Source organism: Lactuca serriola, chromosome 4 (assembly GCF_051521515.1).
Source record: "Lactuca serriola cultivar US96UC23 chromosome 4, Lser_US96UC23_V15, whole genome shotgun sequence".
Taxonomy (NCBI): domain Eukaryota; kingdom Viridiplantae; phylum Streptophyta; class Magnoliopsida; order Asterales; family Asteraceae; genus Lactuca; species Lactuca serriola.
Genome location: NC_136411.1, coordinates 14559225 through 14567564, shown reverse-complemented (window position 1 = coordinate 14567564; position 8340 = coordinate 14559225).

Here is an 8340-nt window from a genome sequence, read left to right as displayed (position 1 = left end):
CTTTTAACGTATTATATTTAATTTTTTAGGTTTAATATGTTGTTGTATGTAAATCATTATCATTTTAAAGCTACAACTTTTAAACAATTTGTATAAAATACTTAAATTGTTAATTTAAATATAACATTATAGGATCAACTTAATTATAAATTTTAGTTCAACTTAAACAGCCTAAATATTATTTTGTAAATAGTTAAAAGTGATAAATTGTAGTGTCTTTCTAATAATGATTATAAGTTGGTTGATAAAGTTAAATAAGTATCAAACCTAAAGTGTAATCATAAATAAACTAAATTTTAATATTAAAATAATATTTTTACTTCTACTTATAAAGTTATGTCTTTAATGTTTAACATATTATATTTAATTTATTAGATTCAATATGTTGTTGTATGTAAACCATTATCAATTTAAAATATAACTTTTGAACAGTTTGGACAAAATAATTATATTGTTATTTTAAATATAACATTACATGGTCAACTTCAATATAAATTTTAGCTCCACTTAAAAAACTCAAAGAATATTTTATGAATAGTTAAAAATGATAAATTGTAATGTTAAATGTAAAAACTAAATTGTAATATTAATTTAACTAAAATATTTCCTAAAGATATTTTTATAATCGTTAAAAGTTTTCAAATAATTAACTTAAAATAACTTACAATAACAATAGTTAAAAATAACTCAATATAAATGATTACAATGATAGAAATTAAAACGTTAAGCAAATAAATTTAAAAAATTAATTAATAATAACTACAACTATAAATAACATTAAACTATATATTATATTTTATTTTATGCATGACTAACCCGTGGGTAGAGGTCATTCAAAAGATTGAGATTATGCAGTTTTAATAGATGTATATATTATCATATAATTCAAAATAGAGTAAATTACATGAATGGTCCCCACGGTTTAGAGTAATTTACGTGTTTGGTCCCTGACTTTTTTTTTTAACTCAGAAGGTCCCTACTATTTGTTTTTGTTACGCACTTGGTCCCTGTCTTACCTAAGACGACTATTTTTTTCTTGATTTTCTAATTTATTTAAATAAACACCTCCAACCTCACCCATTCACCTTATCTTACCTACCCCACAATTTTTTCATATTTAAGTAATAGTCTTTTTAGATAACACAGAGACCAAAAACTTAACAAAAACAAACAATAGGGACAAAGTGCGTAACAAAACAAATAGTAGGGACCTTTCGAGTTAAAAAAAGTAAGTTAGGGACCAAACGTGCAAATCACCCCAAACCATAGGGACCATTCGTGTAATTTACTCTTCAAAATAATCAATATATTATATCTCCTTAGTATACGAATTATTATATCAGATTTAACAATAATCTTATTGTTATATTTAAAAAAAATTGTAAAGATTTCAGTTATATAGATGCTTCTGCGCAACGCGCAGGCATTCGCCTAGTTGTAAATAAAACAATCATATTGATATATATGTAATTAAGAATCGATATTAATCGAAATCACCGATTCAAAAATATATTAATTAGAATTAAACATATTATTTAGTATTAATTTTAATACAAAATATTTTTCATATGTATATATATATATATATATATATAGAGAGAGAGAGAGAGAGTTAGGTTCATATATAAACCCTATCTATTGTGTGAATGTATAACCAATTGTGGACCAATCAATAGATAGGGGCATTATAGTAAATTTAGTACTTAATTAATTAAATATCCAAAATTATAAGCCTATAATTATGGAATTTGCGTTGATATCTTTGACCTAGGTAAAACCAGATCACAAATTTGCCTAATGTCATCGTCTCCAACTTGCCGGAGGAATCGTCACACCAGATCGATGTCGACCTTCTTCTCTTTATATCACATTCCCTCTCCTTGATGTTAACCTTCTTGCCACTAGGAACCACCAAATCAGGAACGAAACATTAATACATTCGTTACATTCAAACGACGAAAAATTGAAGACAAGTTTTAAGATATTTGATTCCAAAGTTAAAGAAATCGGAGGAAGCTTGAAAGAGATTATGCGACAATTGGAAAGTATGTTGGAGAACAACGAGGATTCTTGCCAGAACTTATCAGAATTGCAAAAATCGATGCCGGTGGAGGTGATAATATTAAAGCTTTTCTATATAAATTATCTTATTCATCTCACATTAATTCACAGTTCCAACAATACTTTCTCTCTAAGGAAAAAAAAACATTGGCTGGTTGATCTTGGTTAAGTTAGTTTTTTATCTTTATTCTACCTGCTCCAAAAGGGGATTGGATTCAAATAACTCAAATGTCTATAAAAAGGTAAATTGCTTTATTTTTTGATTTTTTAGACATTAATTCATGGTTATATTAATCAAATGTTTTACTTTTTTCTTGAAATGTGAGTTTGTTCTTCCATTCTTTGAATTTTATTAATGTCTAATAACATTTGAATGAATGTTTGAGGTATTTTTGTAAAATGAAAATGAATTAAGTGATGATGTTTCTTTGTAAATACCCATGGAATGCCGAACTTGATTTTTTTACTAGGCACTTTCCCATGTTGTATTCTTTTGTCATTGGATGTTATGTCAAACCAATAACCTATTTGGGTGGGTCAAGAAAATATATACAGGAAGATCCCCAAATGGAAATGGTGTTCTCATTGAAGGATGAGATATATGGTTTTTAGCATCTTGCATCACCTATTTGAATCTCCAAAAAAAAAACAAACTTAAGATGGATCAGTTTTTGCCTAAATAGAACAAAAATATAGAAGTTAAGGAAACAAACATATTAGTTTATTCCTATATTTTTGAAGATGTTTGTCTGGAACAATAACTTAACATTATAGTATTATACTTTTTTCTTGCTAGCTAATTGTACATTGGAAAAAGTTAACATTAAGTTTGGACATGTGGGATATCAATCTTTATTTAATATGAATATGCAAACTTATTCCCTTTTTAAAGTTATGTGTATTTTTTATGGCATGCAGGAAAACGAATTCATTGACGTTGTTATTGCATTCTTTAAGAATTAAATTTGGTTCTTAAAGAATTAACAGTGAACGATGGTGGTGGTTTGTGATGATGAACTCTCTATGGTGATGTTTCATCCAATTCGATGGCAAGAGAGGATGGTGATGTACGTGGTAATCGATATCGATAAGAGAGAGCAAAAAGACAAAATGTTTTATGAGATTTTAAATACATATCAATCTACTTAGAATTTAAGAAAAATAATATAAAAATCTTGGAGATGGTAATTGTAAGAAAATGCCAGTTTGAGTTTTCCTTTGACCACTAGTTCATACTCAACTTCATTCTTAGAGAATCTTTTCTATCTGATATTCGGCTATAATTTTTTTTCAAGAACTCTAGGATAAGGTGGTTAAAAGATGTTCATAAAATCTCTTTATTTTTGAAATTAACTTTTATAGATGCTATCTTCAATCTATATATTTGTTTTTTTAAAGATCCCATTTGAAGGATGGCGTCTTGGGTTTGGAAAGATTTTTTAAAATGGGGTGAATGAGCATCAACCTTATGAATGGTTAGTGCAGAGAGAAATTCATGTTTGGATGTATTCTACCTTAATCTATTATGTCATTTTTCCCTTTCAAAATTAGGTAGCTTTATTTTTCCCAATAAACTTGAATTTATGCTTAGAGAAGAATGTTTATCTATGGAGTTACACCCAACTTGAAGCAGATTGATGAAGTCTGACTCTCTAGTGAATTGCTGCTTCGATGGAAGATCAAACTACAATCGTTCAAGTTTGGTTATAGATTTTTGACCAGAGCTTCAATGCTTGTTTGCATATATTCCTTGAATGTATGTTTTTATCTCCATTTTCCATTAATATTAACTATATATTGAAGTCTTTTTCATTATTCTTAAAATTATACACTCAAATGTTAATGTTTCAAATTTTATAATACCTAAAATCTAGTGATTTTTCCATTATTCTTTAACTTTTTTTTGTCACAAATAATGTTTTCTGACTTTTTTCTACACTTGGTTGCAGGTCTGCTGTATCTTTAAGAATTAAAGTCTACACCATCAAAATAAAAACAAGTTATTCATGTCAAGATGCATCAAAACTGAAGAAGAATGTGTGTTGGACATGTATTGTTCTTTAAGAATATATTATATTTTTTTTAAAAATGTAATATTATTCTTTAGGAACTTCAGTTATCTAATTGTATTTAATTTTTTATTCTTCAAGAATATCTTTTTTTCAAGAATGTAACTATTATTCTTAATGAATATCATACACGAACTCTTAATTCATGACTCATTTTCAAGAATGAGAGTCATAATGGAAATTCAATTGTATCGTAGAAACATTCAAAGTAATCTCCAATAAGAAAAGAATGGGAATGATAAAATGGAAGTTGTATTGTGGATAACTAGATATACTATAACTTTACATTCTTTAAAAATATATTCCTGTTTGCCTCTAACTATAATTTTTTGTCATATAAAACATTACATTCTAAAAGAATGTTGTGATTTACCAACACGCATAAACTGATACTATAAATGTATATTCTACAAGAATAGAGTCATTTTAAAAGAATGCATATTGTTTTATCTGTTCGTTATAAATAATGAAGAACAAAACGTAAGATTTGTTCTATGTTAAGCGTACCAGATTAATCGGTCATTCCTAATTTAAATTTAAGCTGGAGGACACAATTACCCTTATGCACGATTTTATCAATTAATTTCTTAAAGAATATACTAAAAATTCATCAATTTCTCACCCATTCTTAGTCATTAGATTATCTAATCCAACGACCCATACTAAGCCATACATTCACATTAAATTATGTTTCACATTTAATCCTAACCCTATATATATATATATATATATATATATATATATATATATATATATATATATATGAGTAGATTCATTTAAAACCACTATATTTTATAAAACATAGGGACGCAATCCTAGCCATTCAGTTTTGAGATAAAAAAAATATTTTTGAAATGTGAAATAATTTTAAATTTTCAAATTTGTTTTTTTAAATATTATTTTCGTTATTATGTTCACATATTCTATTAGAATATTAGACTATAAATATTTAAATAATTTTAATATAATATTATGATATTCTACAAATTCTAACAATTTTAATAGAATATTAAAATATTTTAACATACCTAACAATTCTAGTAGAATACTAAAATATTCTAACATTTAAAAAATTACATTTGAATATTTACAGTGTAGTATTCTATTAGAATATTTAACATATATTTACAAAAACAGTAATTTTATTTATTTATTTATTGGTAAATAAAATAACAAAAAATAATAATTAAAAACATAATTTTTTTTATTTTCTTTTTATTTTGCATTTTAGATTTTTATTTTATTTTCTTATCTCTAAGATGAATGGATAGAATCACGTCTCCATTCATGTCTCAATAAATTAATATGGTTTCAAATATATATATATATATATATATATATATATATATATATATATATCACGTGTTGATCTTTTTATTTGAGTTGTATTATATAACTAGGGTTTGACCGTCCGCGCGATGCTGCGAAAGTCCCAGTATGTTAAAAAATGCAGATCAACACTATACATACCACAGAGACGATTAAACAATATAAAGTGGAGCACAAAAATATAAAAATAAAACTTGGATACAAATAATTATGTATGGAGGAGGCCGACGAAAATAAGACTTGAAATTGTATCATAAAGAAATTGATAAAATAAAAAGATTATTAAAAAAAATATGTAAGGGGTCAAAGTGTAACTTTAAAATATAATATGGGATCAAATCGTAATGTATAAAATACCAATAATTTAACTTTAAAATTATAAGGGGTGAAAACTGTTAAATAAAAATTAATTGAGGGAAAAAGATTATAAATATGAAAATTTTCTATGACCAGAATCTAAATGGTTATTTCCAGAAAACTATTGTTTTACATTTAATAATGAATGTTTGACCATATATAACATGATTTGGTTTTAGTAAACTTGGATTTGGAAATAGAAAAAAGAAATATTAATCGTGGCAGAATCATAAACAAAGAAAATGACACCACAGCACAATCCACGGATAAAAATAGAAGTTGAAATGAATAGTGATACCCCTCACAAACGATTTTGGTAATTTATATATATATATATATATATATATATATATATATATATAATATTAGTTTAATAGTAGAGAGTGGGAAAGCAAAATATAAATGATAGATGAATAGAATTTACCATTTTTTTTAACTTTATTTTGATTTTTACAATGGTTTAGGTCCCCTCTTTTTTGCCCATGATTAAACAAAAAATATACAAAATTTAAAGAGTAAATTGAAAAATTGGTACATGTGGTTTATCAAAACGTACGCTTTCGAATCAATTTTATTTTCATGCATGGTCCAAAATTAAAACTTCGATGCAGAATTTGTCATTCGACTTAAATGTCGTTATCTTTTTCTAGTTAAGTTGGTCAAATGCTACTCATGTGATGACATATTTGTGATATTACAAGTTTGTCCCTAATTATGTAATAAATTATATAAATATTCTCTCTCTCTCTCTCTCTCTCTCTCTTAATAAGAAAATAATCGAGTGCCGCTCTCCTTACTGGAACTCCGACATCCTCACCGGAACGCCGCCCTCCTTCTAGGAACATCCTCGTCCTTGCTGGAATGTCGGACCACCATCATAATTGCTCTAACATCACCCATCGGTTAATCTTTGCCATCAATTTTGACAGTGGTGGTACATAACCCTAACGCGATTTGTCTTTTTCTAGTAGCAGAACCTAACACTATCGTCGTCGTTTTTAGTTTCTTCTTCTCCGATAACGTGACACTTCATGTTCATCCTCTCTATACAAAACCATAGCTTCCTTTGGGAAACCTCTGATTGTTGTACTAGTAGAAGAGAGTGAAATAGTAGCGAAGAAAACCCTAACATCATAGTCCATATATATAGTTTGATTCACCTTCTACGGATGATAGGGTGGTGGTGGCGTCATTGGTCGGTGGTGGCCGTGGCTGCAAATCCTAAACGTTGAAAGATGAAGGCGTCAGTAAACGTGGTTCGGGCAGATGGCGACACCGATGAAAATGGTTTGGGTAAGGACGACTCCTATGGTTTTTGGCGGTGGTTCCCTGTGACATTATTGGCGTCGACATTGGTTTTCGGAAAGAATGACGGTTGGTGATTTCTGGCGATATTGGTAGTTTTTGGTGACAGAGAGGATGTTAGGGGTGGGTTGGCTGGGTTCAGATTTGAGAGACAGAGAGAGGGGGTGTTTTAGAGGTGATATTCCGGCAAGGAAGGCAACGTCAGCTGAGGAAGGTGATGCCCAGCGAAAGAGAAAGGGAGAGAGAGGGATATATATATATATATATATATATATATATATATATATATATATATATATATATATATGGGGAAGATGATGGGTAACGATAGTTCTTTATTTTACTTTTACTATATTGTTGTCTACATACATATAAAATGATAAATTTGCCCTCACATGAGTGGCATGTGACCAACTTAACTGGAAAAAGATAACGACAGATATGTCGAGGGGTCGATTCTGCATCGAAGTTTCAATTATGGACCATCCGTGCGTAATTTTGTTTTTGGTCCGAAATTACACTTTTTGTAAACCAAAAAGACCAATTTGTAATTTACTCAAATTTAAAATACATGCCAACATTGTGATTTCCTCTTATTTTATTATGGTAAATTGGCCTGCATATCATTAAATTTATTTAATTAAACTTATGTGATTTAATAAAAAAATAAAGAGAAACTTAGCCAAATTGCTAATTATTTGTCTAAAATTAATATAAGTTTTTAAAATTATAATTCATCTAAATTAATTGATAAGTTATAAATAAGTGAAAATAATAAAAGAAAATGGCAATATTGTGTTTTAAAAAGAAACGAGAGACTAAAATGATAAATTAAAAAAAAAAAAAAAACGAGGGACTAAACATGCTTTTGCGGAACTTAAATGGAAACAACGGCTAACGGCGATAAAGATTAACCGTGTAAGGAAATGGAGACACTAGGATGCTCCGAGTTAATTTTTAAAAATAGGGACTAAACATACTTTTTGGTATCCAAACGAGGGATGATTCGTATAATTTTCTCATTTCAATGATATCAAGTATTGCTCCCTTTTCAAAGTTGATGATTCAATATCGTTTTAAACATAGATTAAAGAATAAATTATTGAAATCGTCCTTGTGGTTTGTTAAAATTTCGTGTTTGGTCCATAACGTTTTGTTTGCACTCGGATTGTACTTACTGTTTTGTTTTGTTTTTTTTGTTTTTTTTTTTTTTTTTTTT